Source organism: Rattus rattus, chromosome 8 (genome assembly GCF_011064425.1).
Source record: "Rattus rattus isolate New Zealand chromosome 8, Rrattus_CSIRO_v1, whole genome shotgun sequence".
Taxonomy (NCBI): Eukaryota; Metazoa; Chordata; class Mammalia; order Rodentia; family Muridae; genus Rattus; species Rattus rattus.
Window position 1 is genome coordinate 64,835,996 of NC_046161.1, and position 17,363 is coordinate 64,853,358.

The following is a 17,363-nucleotide window of genomic DNA, read 5'->3' on the forward strand; positions in this document are numbered from 1 at the left end:
TTTGTGAGTCCATACGGAAATGAGCAAATCTTCCTGTCAGAAGAAAGTCAGCTTTTACAACCTCTCACAGAAGTTAGACAACAGCCCCTTTCACTATCCTCAAGTGGATAAGAGGGCAACTATGAGGAAAAAACAGGCAAATGCTAGCTAGTTCCTTCCCTGTTCACCACCAACATCACTAATGGTCATGTGGCTACTATGAACATAGGTAATTAAACGATAAGGGAACATCACAGCTGAGGCATTCTCCCAACCCATAATCATAATAAAACTATCCCACAAAACAAACTGAAGCACAGTCTGTTAAACACATGACAAGTGTGTAATATTGCCATAATGTGCAAGAAAATACCTAGAGCAACTGTGAAGCCAGACACTGCATTTAAATACCTGGAATGCAGCTAATAGAGATGCTTCAATGTCATCTCTTTGTAGATACATACATGCAGTTGGTGGGAAGTTAACAAGGAGTAGGAACTGGGTGAGGGACATAAGGGAATACTATACTACCGTTGTCTTGTAAGTGTAAAGTTATTGCAAAATCAGTTTAGAAATAAAAAGGGGTGCATAGAAGTTATTATTTACAAAACTTCCCTAGGATCTAGAAAAGGTAGGGGACAATTTAGAAACAGAGTTTCCCTTACAAATAGCTCCAAAAGTTTTACACAAGAGAGAAGAGAGTCTAGAGCTGGGACCACCATGTGAAAAGATGATTCCTAACTATGTCATTCCATTGGGATTCTACTAACAGATTCTGCATAATTCACTGGATATTCTGTAGGAAAATGAATGGCCTATGTTACCTTATATTAATTAGGTAATTCATTTGCAAATAAGCACACCTTGCTAACATTCTACAGTAATACATTAAAAATTTACTACACAGCAACACACGCATGCTTAAGCATATCTGTGTCTATTTTATCTAGTTTTGTGATATGAAAATATAAACATTATTTGTAAAATGGTAGCAACCTAGGTAAGTCACTGAGGATAAAATATGAAAATTAAGTCACTAGTTCTTGTGTGTGTGTGTGAGAGAGAGAAAGAGACAGACAGACAGACAGACAGACAGACAGACACAGAGAGACTTTTTGTTGTTTTTGAAACATCTTTTGTACATAAAGATAGCCTGGAACTATGTAGCCCAGGCCAGCCTTGACCTTGCAATCCTTTTGCCTCGGCCTCCTAGTGTTGGGATCACAGGCTTGGGCCACGTCACCTGACTCACAGTCTTCAGTATATGGATGGTTCCTAGCATAATCTAATGTCTTTTTAAGAGGAAATTCAGGAAAATGGGGGATGGCTATAAACATACAAATAAAAGACCATATGAAAGACCATATGAAGATACAGCAAGTAGGTGGCTAAATGGAAAGAGACAGGTCTCAAAAGAAATGGCCAACTGCTTGATCCTGAACTCTCGAACTCTAAGACATACAGTTCTGTTAAGTCACTGTAATAAACACTGTCTGAACACCTTAAATGTGCTTCAATACAAAAATAAGACAGAACTGACCTTACTATGTTCTAGTCTGGCAGACAGGTGTGTTGGTGTAATTCAAATGCCATATGTAGGCAGTATGTCAGACACTCACTTTGAAACAAATAGCCCTGGTCTAATCCTTTAAGGAGAATTATACCAGAAAAAGCTACGGTGGCGCACACTTGAGAGGCTACAGACACAAATCAAGGTCAGCCTGGGCTACCTGATGAGTTCATGGTCGCAAGATGTCTCCAAAATGAGTAAAATGGGTACAGTAAAGAAACCAAAAATAGGGGGCTGGAGAGATGGCTCAGTGGTTAAGAGGACTGACTTTTTCCTAAGGTTCTGAGTTCAATTTTCAGCAACCACATGGTGGCTCACAACCATCTGTAATGGGATCTGATGCCCTCTTCTGGTGTGTCTGAGGAAGCAATGTACTCATATACATAAAATAAATCTTTTTTTAAAAAAAAGCCACGGGTCTGGAGAGATGGCTCAGTGGTTAAGAGTACTGGCTGCGTCCCCAGCTCCGAAAAAAAAAGAACCAAAAAAGAGTACTGGCTGCTCTTCCAGAGGTCCTGAGTTCAATTTCCAGCAACCACATGGTGGCTCACAACCATCTGTAATGGGATCTGATGCCCTCTTCTGGTGTGTCTGAAGACAGTGACAGAGTACTCACATACATTAAATAAATAAATCTTTAAAAAAAAAAAAAAAAAAGCCACTCTGGTAAAAGGGGGGAAAGTTTACCCTAAACTGCCAAGGCACCTGGGAGAAAGGATCCTGTGAGCTAGGGCCAAAGTTTGTGAGCAGGAACAGAGGAAGTTTAGAGATCAGATAATAGGCACCACAGTCATATGTTAGTAGAGAGCCACAAATTCCTTTGAACAGAGAAAAAGGGGATGGTTCCTTTTAACAAGTAGGAACTATCTTCGAGCACGTGAGAGGATGCTATCTTTTATCCGATGCCTGACCTTGGGAAAAGGACTTGGAGGTGGGTGAGAGGGCAACAAAAAAAAAAGAAAAAAAAGAAAAAGGAAATGTATTGAGAAGTTACTTGAAAGAATGAAAAAGAAAATAATGATAGACAATTTACATTCTTCAAAGGTATTAATTCTACTTCAAAACAGATATTTATCTACAATAATTACTTTTCGGAAAGCAAAATTGGGATGACTTCATAAAGTACTTTTTAAAAAATTAACTTATGGGCTGGAGAGATGGCTCAGCGGTTAAGAGCACTGACTGCTCTTCCAGAGGTCCTGAGTTCAAGTCTCAGCAACCACATGGTGGCTCACAAACATCTGTAATGAGACCTGATGCCCTCTTCTGGTGTGTCTGAAGACAGCTACAGTGTACTTATATATAATAAATAAATCTTAAAAAAAAAAAAAAAAGTGAAATGATTTAAAAAAAATTAACTTATTTCATGTGTACTGGTGTTTTGCCTGCATGAATGTCTGTGCAAAAGTGTGAGATCCCCTTGGAACTGGAGTTACAGCTGAGAGCTTACATGTGGGAACTGAAACCTGGCCTCTGGATGAGCAGTCAGTGTTCTTCCTGCTAAGCCATCTCTCTACAATCATAGGTGCTTTTCAACATCTGGAAGACTGGATAAAGGCTCCAGAATCTAGAAGACCTAAGACTTCACAGCAGCTTAGCTGGAAGAGGTCATTGTTGGGAAGTTCTCTATTCTCCTCATTTATCTCAGCATTAAGCCCCCTTCTTCACCCTCATCACCCTTCAGCAGTTCGTAGCACCACAAGTTAAAGGAAGGTGGAGAACACAGCCATCTTTTATGAAACCACACAGGGCACTAGAAAAAAAAAAAAAAACAAAACCTAAAAACAATGCAGGTCTGCAGGAAGTGGAGGCAGAAGGAGGTCACGGCCAGGCTGGTCTACAGAGTGAGTTCCAGGACAGCCAGGGCTACACAGGGAAACCCTGTTTCAGAAGAAACAAACCAAACAGAGACCCAAAAACAAAAAACAGTACCTTTTGCTTTGGAAAGTAGTTTTTTCATTACATATGTATTGACCACCCATAGCTTTAACTTTTTTAAATTAATGCTTTTCTTAAAAAAACAAAAACAAAAAAACAAGATCAATCCCAGAATCTGTATAGATTGCAAACCAGCTATATAAAATGAGGTTTACATTTAAAATTTACACTACATCTATTCTAGATGTGCTGAAAGCCATTATCATGTAAGAACATTATTTACCACGTTCTCAATCGATACAGCCCTGAAAGTATAACCTGAACTGAAAAACATGAACGGTTACAAACATTAGCAGTTATTCACCCTACATATAAAAGTGCACACAATCATACTCTGGGAATCTTGAGTATGGACCTGACTAGTGTCTATCATCTTGGCCAGTATTTACTAAAGCTTTACAAATTTGGACAAATTAAAAAAAAAAGGGCACACAACAGTATAAGAAATGTTTTTTAAAGAACCCAGACCCTCAGACACCACACACCAATAGTCTGAATTCTAATGCTGGTACACTTCTAGAAAGGTGTATATAATCTAGTCACCTTGTTTCACTCAAGTATTACAACTCTGTTCAGAACTTATAAAGTTCAGCTGGGCAATGGTGGCACATTCCTTTAATCCCAACATTCAGGAGGCAGAGGCAGGTGGATCTCTGTGCCCCCACCAAAAAAAAAAAAAAAATTTTAATTGTATCAGTCTCTATAAATCACTTCCCTCTCGTTATTCTATCATGAACACTGTTAGCACTTCCCTCCTAGAACACACAAGGATTATTCTAGTTTCACACACAGAAACCTTCCCCAAGTTATAAGTAAGAGACAGATGCTAAAACAAATTCATATATACTACTCCTAATGTCTCTCCTAACTTCTCTGTGGTAGCTGCGGTTGCAGGACCTTAAATGTGATGGGCAGGTCCCCACCATGACACAACTGGGTCCTGCTTATTGTTTTCATTTCCTAACTGTGGGGACTTATCCTCAGACTTATGATCCTCTTCACTCAACCTTCACAGTAGCAGAGATTACTTACATGATACATGAAACAACAATCCACTATTCCATTCCTTGAAAGCAGACAAACTATGATAAAGTTAAAAAGGTATCATATAAACTCAAAAGTGACCACACATGGAAAACAGACAAATAAAACTAAAGCCAACCAACAGTGATATTAAAATGCACTGTAATCAACTGAGAAGAGACAAGAGAAAGGAAGAAAACTGGAGCACAAAACAGCTGGAACAAACAGGAAGCAAGCAGCTGTCAATAGCTCAGAGACACTAGGATGGCAGGTAACTGTTCTGTGGTTCAGTGGCTGCCTAGCATGTCCAAGGCCCTGGCTCCACACCCAGGCACTACCAACAAAAAGAAACAGCAGAAAACCCAGAAATACTTATAAATACCATCATATAATCTCCAACAAGAGTGACAAGATAATTTTTCCAACAGCATTAGTCAAAACAACCAAAGAGCACTAGGGGAAAAAAATGAGTCTCAGTGTATGGATCCCACCAAATACAAAACTAATCCTAAGAGCTTCACCATAAAACTTCTGCAAGAAAACAGGCAGTCAATCAAGAGCAAAAACGGGCAGTTTCTTTTTTAACTGATGGACTAGACATTACTAAAATCAAAACCTTTTCCTCTTCAGAAATAGCAGTAAAAAACTGAAAAAGAATAGTAAAGATTACAAATGCATATGCAATTTTAATCTACACACACATACAGAATGCATGGATAAACTCACGATAAACACACACCTCATGGTTACCATAAAATGGGCAAAAGATATAAACAGATGTTTCTAAAACAGCAAACAATCAAACACAAATAGCCAGTAAATAAAATGCTCAGTATCTCAAAATCACCAGAAAAAAACATAAATTAAAACTACAGAAAGCTCCCATTACACATGTAAACAAAGCTAAAAGTAGAAAGAGCCAACCCCCAAGAAGCGTCATAATTAAATGCTATGACTCTGAAGCTCCTAATTAGTTATACAGACATCTAACTTGCCATCCAGTAACTCAATACCAAGTTCTGAAAACATGTACAAAAAGGTATATGGACGTTCACAGCTTTATTGATGGTTAATTTTAGACAGAGCACAGATACAAGGAGATGCCAATCAGCAGCAACATAGGAAAACCTCAGGACCTCCACTGAGGGGAACAAAGTAGACACACAGTATCTGTACTACTCCATCAAGACTAAAGGTACCTCTAGTATAGATAAGCTCTTGAAATGGCAGTTCTGACCACTCGGGGTTAGGGCGTTACTTAGGGTAATTAAGACTCCAGCAATTCCCCTGTGATATTTCTACTTTATTTAAATTGCATATTCCAGGCAGACTGAGCTAAATACCAAGGAGAGTTTCAAAGAAACACTCCTTTGTTTCATTTTTTTGGCATAGCAGGCACTCTGTGATCTACTATCACTTACTGCTCAGTGTAGTCAAGCAAGAGGGGCAAAGCTTTAAAAAAAACAAAAGATGCATTTCACTGCAAGTAAAATTTAAAGGAAAAGTAAATGTAAATAAATATACAACTGTGGTTAATGAAATGAACTTGTGTTCTTTTTGTTTGGAGGGTTGTTTGGTTTTTTTTCCCAAAGTTCTGCTCTGCAGCCCAGGCTAGCCACAAACTTGCATTCCTCTGGCTTGTTTTCCAGTGCTGGTATTACAGGCGTGCACACCACCCCCAGCTAGAAACTTAGAATGGAGTCTAAAAATGTGTAGATACCTGCAAAGCGTTTTCCCTCTGGTCACTGTGATGATAGGGATTAAATTCAGGGTCTGGTACATTTGAGTTCTAAACTGAGCTAGAACCCAAACCCTGCCAACTTAAAAATAAATGTTAGCAGGACATCATGATACATGCCTGTTATTCCCAACACTCAAAAAGAGGAAGCAGGATTCCAAGCTTCAAGAACTACACAGGAAGATGATGTCTCTACACAAATAAATAAGAAGTTACAAAAGGGGGCTGGAGAGGTGGCCCAGTGGTTACAACAAGTATTTGCTGCTTTTGCAGAGATCTGGGTTCAACTCCCAGCACCCACATTGGCTGCTCATAACTATTCCAGTTACTACACACACACACACACACACACACACACACACACACACACACGGGGGGGGGGGAGAACACGTAAAATTAACAAATCTAATTTTTTTCTTTTCTTTTTTTTTTTTTTTTGAGCTGGGGACCAAACCCAGGGCCTTGTGCTTACTAGGCAAGCGCTCTACCACTGAGCTAAATCCCAACCCCAACAAATCTAATTTTTTAAAGAAGTTATTGGATTGACTGTTGGTTAGAGGAACAGTTAAGATAGATGACTAGAAATCTGGAGGAAAAACACCAAATTACAGAATCTGGGTGTACACAACCTACTCATTTTCTAGAGCACTTTTAATTATTAATAAAATATTAGAAGGAAAATATGTGATGAACAAACACCAGATATAGCACCACATGAATTTCCAAACCAAACCAACTCAAGCTTAGTAGTAGCTTGGCTGACTTTTTTTTTAAACTTTTTTTTTTTGGTTCTTTTTTTCGGAGCTGGGGACCGAACCCAGGGCCTTGCACTTGCTAGGCAAGCGCTCTACCACTGAGCTAAATCCCCAACCCCCGCTTGGCTGACTTTTAAGTCCACTGTAAAAAGCTAGCACACTCAGAGAAGTCCACAAAAGTAAATTGCTCCCAGTTATCAGCAAAGATGCCATCAACCTTCCTCTCTTGCTGGAGAAAGGGTATGCCCAGGGGAAATAAAAACAAGCCTTGACTCTCTAGAAAGCAATATAAATATAAAAACAATTTATTTTCCAAAAGTGAAATTTCTGACTTGGCAGGCTTTGAGAAGTGGTATGTTGGGTCTGGTGGCACAGCTCAGAGTAAAGGTGCTCCCTGAACAGTAAGACCTGAGTTCTGTCCCTAGATTGCATGGGGAAGACTCAACTCCTCAAAGTTATCCTCTTTCCCTCTACATTTATACTGTGATATGCTCATATCCACACTTACAGGAATCACATACACACACATATAATAAGAAATAAATCTTAAAAGGAAATATATTTCTTCATTAAATAAACATTATTCTGTATTAAAGAATTTAGCTTAGGTTTTGTGAAATCAATCCACTCTTTAAATATGTAAAAAGTGCATTTGCTTACATATTTTTTAAAGATTTATTTATGTATGTGAGTACACTGTTGCTGTCCTCACCACCAGAAAAGGCGTGAGATCCTATTACAGATGGTTGTGAGTCACCATGTGGTTGCTGGGATTTGAACTCAGGACCTCTGGAAGAGCAGTCAGTGCTCTTAACCATTGAGCCATCTCTCCAGCCCCATGCTTACATATTTAAACCTCATTTTACCACGAAGAGCTGCAAAGAAAGCCCAGGATCATGTCAGTAATATAACTTAATCATTCTTATCCAAAGTTCATTTTTGTTTAAACAAGGTAAATGATAGGCGTATCTTCATTTTAAATACTCTTCGATTCTTAATACACTGACAATTTTTTTAAATTTCACAACAAAAAGAAAGAAGGCTACAAAACTCCTGTCATCCAACTGACAGAAACTCAAAATGAAGAGAGACAATATGGCTCAGAAATCAAAGGATTTCCGCCTCAGTCCCTTTCTTCCATGACTACTCCACAACCCAACACCCTCCCCACCCCCCCACTTCCCCACCCCCCACTCCCCCCACCCCACCCCAGCTAGCCCTCTCCAGGAACTGCCTGCTGGAGTGTGTACGCTCCTGGAACTTTCACTTGCTCACTTCCTTTATGTCTTCTCAGCTGCTTCCTTATCAACAGACCCACACTATCCCCTTCAAATTCTAAAAAGTTATCACAATTTTAACCTGTTTCTGAAAAATCAAACACAAAGTTACTTCACCCACTATTTTCTCTAGCTCATATCCATAATCATCTACAAACTTTACTCATTTTTCACCCCAAAGCTTAGGCAGAACAGAGTTGGCATTCAATCAGTTTTTGCTGAGTTCTATTTAAAGTAACAGAAGAATTGCAATAGTTTTGAATCTTTGATAGATTGGTTGTACTGGTTAAATTATAAGAAAGTCCAGTTTCAGATAACTATTTACTATAAAAAGGAAGTAGTGCTTATAATTCCTTTCTCAGGTAAGTGCAGCAATAAGGGTCGTTTAACAGAGAACTGCAGTGTGGAATCTGAAGCTGTAACAGTCAAATTTTTCAATATAATTGCACTGTCTGTTTGCCAAATGCTATGGCCCATGCTGCTAATACTAGGCCTGGGAGCCTAAGGCTTCAAGGACCAACCTTAGCTACAAATCAAGTTCTAGGCCAGCCTGGATGACATGGAATACAGTGAGACCCTGTCTTAAAAACAAAACTCTCCTGCATTTCATACAGATCTTTCCCTATCCATGACTTTCTAATGTGACACAACTGGTCACTTAAAAAATAATAAATGCGGGGTTGGGGATTTAGCTTAGTGGTAGAGCGCTTGCCTAGCAAGTGCAAGGCCCTGGGTTCGGCCCCCAGCTCCGAAAAATAGAAAAGAAAAAAAATAAATAAATAAATGCACACCTTGCAGAAGTGAATAGATTTTGATATTTATCACAGCTCACAACTAGGCACAGCAATAGGTAATCCTAGCCACTTAGGAGCCTAAGGCAAGTATGCAAATTTGAAGACAGCCTGGGAACTGGGGTAAGAGTGCAGCCCTGTGACAGAGCCCACCCCCACTCCTTCAGGCACCAGCAGTGCCCCATAACTATTACTTTCTCTGAGCAAAGTGCTGAGAAACCACCAGGCTCGTAACAACACTCGGTTTTCTAAGGTTAACGCTGAGTAAGATGTTCAGTTGTTCTCGAAATCACATGTGCACTTCACTCGTTCATTATTCACATCCTTTTCCTGCAGACAAGCACTACATCTCAGTAAGTAGAAGTCTGACCTAACCTAACATCCTATTTTTCACATTAAATGATACAGAACATTTTTTGTTTTTGCTTTTTGTTTTTCTGTTTTTAAGACTGAGTTTCATGTACACCACTATAATCTCAAACTTGATTATAGTGATAACCCTGCACTTCTGATCTTGTTACCTTTACTCCCCAAGAGGCATATGTCACCATGACAACAGGGTACTAGGCTTGCACTCAGGTGAGTGAGCATGCTAGGCAATCACTCTATCAACTACATCCTAGACTCTTTTTTTAAAGATAGTCTTTCATTACAGCCCAGGCTTGACTAGAATCTCCAACAGTCCAGGATGGCCTTAACTCATAACCAGACTTTCTCAGTCTCTTGAAAACTGGCATTTCATAAGCATATGCCACTATGCTCAGCCTCATCGCATGGATTACAAAGTGCATGTGTTTGAGGTAAATTTAACAAAATAATAATTCCGACTACTCATAAAGAGTATTCTTAAAGTGGCAGAGACATGGCTCAGTGGTTGAGTTCTTTCTGCTCTTGCAGAGAACCTGGGTTTAATTCCTACAACTCACACAGTGGCTCACAACCATCTGAACTACAGTTCCAGGGGATCTGATGCCCTCTTCTGGTCTGTGAGCACCAAGCAAACATTTAATATATACAGGCAAAAACACCCATACTCATAAAATTAAAAGTACTTTTTAAAATGTTAAAAATAGGATTCTTAAATGCAATAGCTTTTTAAAAGTGTATGTCTAACCATGAGTACAATGATAACACAGCTGCCAGCTGTCATCACTGTGAATACAGCAATGCTAGGGTAGTGGTCACTGTCATCACGGTAAATCCAGAGATGGCCAGGATAGTGGCCACTGTCGTGCTATGCTAGTGCTGTTTTGTATGTTTACTGCAAATGACCATTCCTGATGACATTAGTAATACAACAAATAAAACGTTATTACTACTGTGAAATAGTTTCAACCTGGCAGGCTTTTGGAAGTATACTCTACTCCTCATACACTGAGCTGCTTTCTAGACAATATACAACAGTAACAGCAGGGCCAGGTATGACAATGCATGCTTTTAATCCCCACACTTGAGAGACAGAGGCAGGTGAGTCTTTGTAAACTCAAGGCCAGCCTAGTCTACATAGTGAGCTCCAGGTCAGCCAGGGCTATATAAAGAGACCTTGTCTAAATGGAAACAGACAGAAGGAGGGAGGGAGGGAGAGACAGAGACAGAGACATTGAGAGAGAAAAAGAAAGAGGGGGGGAAGGGAGGAGGCTCAGCAGTAGAATATGTGCCCATGTTCAATCCACAGCCAGCAGGAAAAAAAGGAAAGAAATACAAATATACACACAAAGAAGATAGTTTTTCTTCTATTTCTTCCCCTGCAGTATTATAATGCAAACCTAGGGTTTGGCTGTACTAGGTAAATGCTCTACTAATGAGCTCATCTGTAGCCTCTAGTAAAATACTTATTCTATTAATGTAGTTGTATGATGTATATATGGGCACACATGTAGAGGTCAAAAGGACAACTTTCAAGAATTCAAGGATGGAATTGAGATTGCACTTTTATCCATGGAGCCATCTCACCAGCCCCAGAACTGTAACTTTTAAGAAACTAAAAGTGGGGGGTTGGGGATTTAGCTCAGTGGTAGAGCGCTTGCCTAGCAAGCGCAAGGCCCTGGGTTCGGGTCCTCAGCTCCCGGGGCGGGCTAAGTGGAACTATTAGTGAGTGACTTGAGATGCTGATTATTTTTTATTTTTAGCATTCTGAAATTGATTTTTAAAACCATGTTTAAACAGTAGCTGGTTCAAAAATAAATTTAAAATATTGCTTGCAAAAGGCAGCTTAAATTATAAAAAATAAGGTTGTGCATGGTGGCCACACACCTTTGATCTCAGTATTAGGGAGGCAGAGGTAATTCACTATAAATTCAAGGTCAGCCTAGTGTTACAGTGAGAGGTTGTCTCAAGACAAAGAAACAAAAAAACATTTTAAAAGATAAATAATAAAACATTTACACACACACAGGTGGTAGAATGGCTATGAAATACACGAAAAGGTTATAGGAACTGCCTGTAACTAGACACTCCCTAGTTATACCAGTGCTGGGAAGGGGAGGACAGATGAATCCCCGAAGCTCATGTAACAGCCAGTCTAGCCTACTGAATGCCAGGCCAATGACAGACCCTGATCCCTCCCTTACCTCCACCCCAACTCCAAAAAAACTAAGGGAAACTGAATATGTGACGGGCATTCTTAGTTGTCAATTTGACCACATCTAGAATTAACTAAAACCCAAGTGGCTGGGGACACCTAGGAAGGACTTTTCTTAATTAATGATTTGAAGTGGAAAGACCTACCTTTAATACAGATCTTTTGAGGTAGGGAAATCCACCTTTAATCTGGGGTACACCTTCTAGTAGAAGCCTATATAAGGTCATAGAAAAGAAAGCTTTTGTTCTTTGCCTGCTTGTCCCCATTTTTGCTGGCAAGTTCATTCTTCACTGGCATTAGAGCCTACTTCTGGATTCCAGTGTATACTGAAGACATCCAAGTAATACTGATGTCTTTATACATCAGTACATGCTGAGATAGCCAGCCTCATGGATTGAACTACTACTAAATTCTTGAACTTTCCACCGGTAGACAGCCACTGTTGGAACTACCTGGACCACAGCCTATAAGCCATTGTAATAAATTTTCTTTCTATATATAAATAGATTCATTAAGTTCTGTTCCTCTTGAGAACCCTTACTAATACAGCATCTGAAGACCAATACTCAGGGGTATCCTCTGGCCTCCACATACACATGAACATGCAGACATGAGAAGACAGATAAGAACTCTACTATTGAACCATGTCATCCAACCTCCCCGCCCCCTTCAGTGCTGGAGACTGAACTCAGGCCCTTGAAATTTTGAGGTAAGCACTCTACCCTGGAGTTAAATCTCCATCCCCTTTTCTCACTCTTCAGTCTCTTCCTCTAAAATCTATGGACATGTTCCTACGTAAGTAAACATAGTATCACATTTATCTCATCTGAGATTAAAAAGTGGCTGTACCACCTTTCAATCTATCCAAGAAGCCCAATTCCATTCTTCCCTAATGCATGGCCTTATTTTCTTCAAGGCACTCACCACTAATTAAATTATCCTGTTTATGAGGTTGTAACTCAACCAAATGTCAGTGTCAGTGCCTATAACATACATATAACACATACTTCAAGTAAATCATCATGGAAAACCTCCATGTAAAATATCAGCTCTGCTACGTTTCTATCATCTGTAGCTTGCTTTTCATCTGATGGCAATTTCTGAGTACCTACAGAAACCCAAGAGAGAATAGAATAAGATGGTCAAATATAATTCTGAACTTTGCTAAGCAATAATCACACATTTCTGAAAGGAAATTAAGTTATTTGGGACTTCTGTTTGTTTGAGAGATTTCTCTACATAACCCTGCCTGACCTAGTACCCACTTTGAAAAAACAAGCTAGCCTCAAACCCACCTGACAGTGCCTCCTGAGTGCTGAGATTAAAGCTCTCAGGATTTATTTTCCCATGTGCACCAGTGCCTGCATATATGTCTGTGTGAGTGCTCTTAACCGCTGAGCCATCTCTTCAGCCCCTCTCAGGGACTACTTTTAAGATAACATTAAGCCAGTTATGGTAGCATAGGGCTTTAATCTCAGCACTCTTCAGGCAGAAGCAGGAGGATCTCTAATGAGTTCCAGGCCTGGTCTACAATAAAGTTCCAGACTATCGAAGGCTACATAGTGAAAACTTGTCTCAAAAAAAAAAAAAAAAAAACTGGGTTCGGTCCCACACCCCGGAAAAAAAAAAAAAAAAAAAAAAAAAAAAAAAAAAAAAAAAAAAAAAAGGATGTCATCAGAAAGTCTCATTTTTATAAACAATGTAGTAGCCCATACAATCCAACACCCAGTAGAGGATTAGAATTCAATGTACTTGACAGTCAGTGGTAGCACACACCTTTGATTCCAGCACTCAGGATGCAGAGGCAGGAAGATCTGAGTTTGAGATTAGCCTGGTCTCCAAAGTGAATTCCAGGGCTACACAGAGAAACCAAGAGGGGGCGGGGAGGAAGGGGGAGGGGAAAGGGAGGAGGGAGGGGGTAGGGGGAAGGAGAAGGGGGGAGGGGATAGGTGGGAGGAAAAAAAAAAAATCAAGGTACTTTCTGGCTTTATAGTGAGTTTAACCTGAGATGCCTGAGAGCCTGGTCTCAAAAACAGGGATAGGGGTTCGGGTTTGTGGGGAGTATTCATATTTTAGAACCTCCTGAAAGTTGTAAAAGATTGGTAAAGCTGGATGTAGCAGCTCACACTTGTAATCTCAGCACTTCGGTGACATAAGAGCCAGCCTGGGATACATAATGAGAACCAGGTTATAGTACACTTCCATCTCAGGAAAACACAAAACAAACAAAACACTCTGAGAAATTTCTCCAATGGACAGAATTATCTACTACCACGAACGAATACAGCTTCATCATAGGTGAAGCCTATGTATGTGCTTTACTTTGTATACACTCATCATTTATACTCTCCACAGAACATTTCTTTCTAGAGATCTGTCCTGATAAATCTAACCGTGAATAGTGAAAGAACTAAAATTAGAAGCTATTGAATGTGGCGCACGCACGCACACACACACCCAAAATCGGAGGCTAGAAATGAACATTCATGAATTTTATACCCATTTTACTAATTGAGAAGGCTAAAACCTCAGGAAAGGTTAACAATAAACTCATAGATCCAATGTACAGCAACCACACTACACCTATACAAATCTAAGAAATCTTAATGTTAATGTGTTTGTCCTGTCAGTCTATTTCCCTGTATTAAGGTCCCAGTCCGTGGGGTTGGGGTAAAGGCAGGGGCACATATACCTAAGCTATACTTAATGCACAATACCACGGGCCCTTTATTACCATGGCATTTCTAACACTTAAAGCTCTAAATGTTTTGATACAATGAGTTTTCTATTTCATATTTTCAACTTGAAAAAAAAATGTACTCAGATGTACCTGCTGAAAAACGTGCTGCTCCTTGGCTTTATGCAAGTAAACTGCTGTTCTCTTAGAACAGTAGAACCACGTCTCAGTACCTCACAAATACGAAGCACCAAAACAAACAAACAAACAAACAACATGCTTAATATAACCCCAGCTAGCACACATTCTTCATTAAACCTAATTATGTTTATTATAGCTTTCTTCAAGTACAGTCTCTAGACCCAAGTACAACGACAGAAACCTTCAGTCCCAGCTCCTCAGGAGGAGGCTGAGGCAGAAAGATTCCTGAGCAAGTCAGAGCTGAAGACTGACTATTTCTAGTGAAACTATTTCTACTGAAACATCTGGGATACAAGTGACCAATACACTGAGATCAAGATGGAAAGATAACAAAAGAAAACACACATAGGACACTCAATCCTGACCATTAAGAAAAAACTATCCTCCCTAGTTTTCCCCAATATCATTCAGCCAACTCACAAATGTCCTCCGTAATTTTTTCAAATGCTACAGGGAATCTTAGGTTACAAGCAAACAGGATACAATAAAATGATTAGTCCATGGCCACACCCTAAGAGAGTATCAAACATAATATACATAATTTGGGAGTGGGTATTTAAAATAGGGTCTAGCCTCTATCTCCCAAATGTCAGGATTAAAGGCAACTTGAGCCTTCACACCCAGCACTCCTGCTACAAAAGTAATATTTAAAGCTAAATAATTTGTTTCTCTTCAAATTAGAAGAGCTTCCTTATAACCTATGTCACAATGTAACACAATATTACAGTTACCAGTTTCTACATAAACATTTTTACTAAAAGAAAAAAAAAACACTTAGCAACAAACTAACAAAATGTAAATCCAGACCTGGAGAAATGGTTTGGAGTCAAGAGTGCTTACTATTCTGGCAGAGGACTCAACTTCGGGTCTCAGCACCTACACAGGGCAGTGCAAAACCTTCCTTAACTCCAGCTCCAGAGTATTAGATCCTCTTCTGTCCTCAGAGGCATCTGCACTCACATGTAAGGACCCATACATATACACATACAAAGAATTTTTGGGTTTGTTTGGTGTTTTTTTTTTTTTAATGTAGATTCATCCTGATAAAGCTAAGTAAAATCAGAATTATAGAAAGAATATCTATATAAAGTCAGAATTGCATGATAGTTATTGCAAAGACAAATGTTAAGGATATGGAACTTCTGATCATCTTTTATCCGATTCTGCTCTTTTTGGTTAAAGAGGTCCCCAAAACAAGAAAAATTAACGATAACACGCCAAACGAAATAAAAGTTTGGATCAAGGCAGGTTCAAGAGCTTTCAGAACTCTTACAATGAAGTCTGTCAGCTGGCTCTCTCACTGCTACTCAGGAGTTCTAAACTCACTCTGTACATAAATCAAGGAATAGGAAAGCTCTCAACAATACAATGGAGTCAAGACCACACTACAGACACGAGCAAATTAAATGAAGACGCTATGACTTCCTGGTATTCTTTTTTTTTTTTTTTTACCCTAAAAACTCACACTTGTTTTAAAACATTATCTATAAAGCTCTATAATCTAGGAAGTGTGGCGACAAACCTCTATTTCTCCAGAACAAAACCCGATATTTCCACCGCACCACTGCTGACTCCGATCAATTATCTAGGCAGGATAAAGAAAACATCTTTTTTTAATGACTAACCAGCCAACTCCACACAATATCAGACGCGCCTGTCTTCTGCTCCGCGGACTGCGCGTGCCCGCCCGCACCGGGCGGCTCCCGGCTCCGGCCGGGGTTACCTTCCTCACTCCATTGTCACCCCCACTCCTCGGCCCTGAGCCCCCGTCCTGCTGGCGAGCGGCGGCCACAGGGAGCAATCCCCTCACCCACTCCCTCCCAAGAGGCTGTGGGTGTGTCCGCGGGCGGACTGTCGCCGGGACACAATGAGCCACTCCGCGCCACCCGGGACCCGCGGTCATCCCCCTGTCGCCGACCCCGGCCGCCCGCCGCGGCCCTTCCTCTTTCTCCCTACTGCTCGGCCCCTCCCCCGCCGCGCGCAAGCGCCGCCGCGCCGCTCCCCTCCCCCGCACCCCCCCTTCCGCCGGCTCCCTCACCCGAGTCCGCAGGCCCCGTGCGGCCAGGTCCGGGACTCGCTGGCGCGGGCTGGCGAACAGCGCTCGGCCGGGTGAGGCTGAGGCGGGCCGGGTGGCTGTCCTCAGGAGGGCGTTTGACAACGCCGCCGCCGCGGAGTGTGAGGCTGCGCCCGGCTCGGCTGCGCCCGGCTCGGCTCGACCCGGCTCGGAGCACCCGATCGCGGCCCACGCGCGCTCGCGACCCTGAACGGCCGGCGTCTCTACGCCGCGCAGCCCCAGCGCCCCGCTACCATCGCCGCCGCCGCCGCAGCCTGGGCCGGCCCTCCCCGACTGCGCGAGCGCGACACCGGGGGCCTTTTACGACAGTTCGGAAAGCGAGCGCGTCGGACCCTCACGCCCTCTCACAGCAGTATGTCTGCGCATGCGCGGACCTGCGGCCGCCCCTGCCCGCCCCTGCCCGCCCTACTGCGTCCCAGTCCTTCCTCTTTGCACTGGCTTTCGCGAACTGTTGGCCCAGTGGAACGAAGTTAAAAATAAGCTGATTGCGTTCACTTTCTTCCGTGATTTCGAACTCAACAGTACTTCGACATAATTCCGCCTACATCCTGGTTACTTTTTCTCTAACTAAAAATTATTTCAGCTTACTGACTGCACTTGTCGTGCTGTTAAACCAAAAACATGGGTTAGTGTTTTTCTCAGCAGATGATACCCAAAACAGAGATCTTATCTCATTGTTGAAAGTGAATTCAAGTTAATTTCCAGAATCACTTCAAGCGTAGTATTAGGTAGCCTGGGAGCTCTGGCTATACAATTGCA

The 17,363-nt window shown here is 41.2% G+C and overlaps 1 protein-coding gene across 6 annotated transcripts in view; it reads right to left on the reverse strand.

Moving 5' to 3' along the window:
- The window catches only part of Rnf111 (ring finger protein 111), a 68,000-nt gene extending 51,265 nt beyond the window's left edge, over window positions 1-16,735 (reverse strand). For 4 of the 6 annotated variants that reach the window (XM_032909245.1, XM_032909244.1, XM_032909241.1 and 1 more), the window contains exons 1-2: window positions 16,569-16,735; window positions 16,053-16,115 (exon numbers count right to left, since the gene is read on the reverse strand). The gene's annotated coding sequence lies outside the window, so the exon portion shown is untranslated. Of the gene's footprint in view, window positions 1-16,052; window positions 16,490-16,568 lie in introns of those variants that run through there. The other 2 variants (XM_032909243.1, XM_032909242.1) reach the window with 2 other exon arrangements.
- Between the last annotated feature and the right edge of the window lie 628 nt (window positions 16,736-17,363).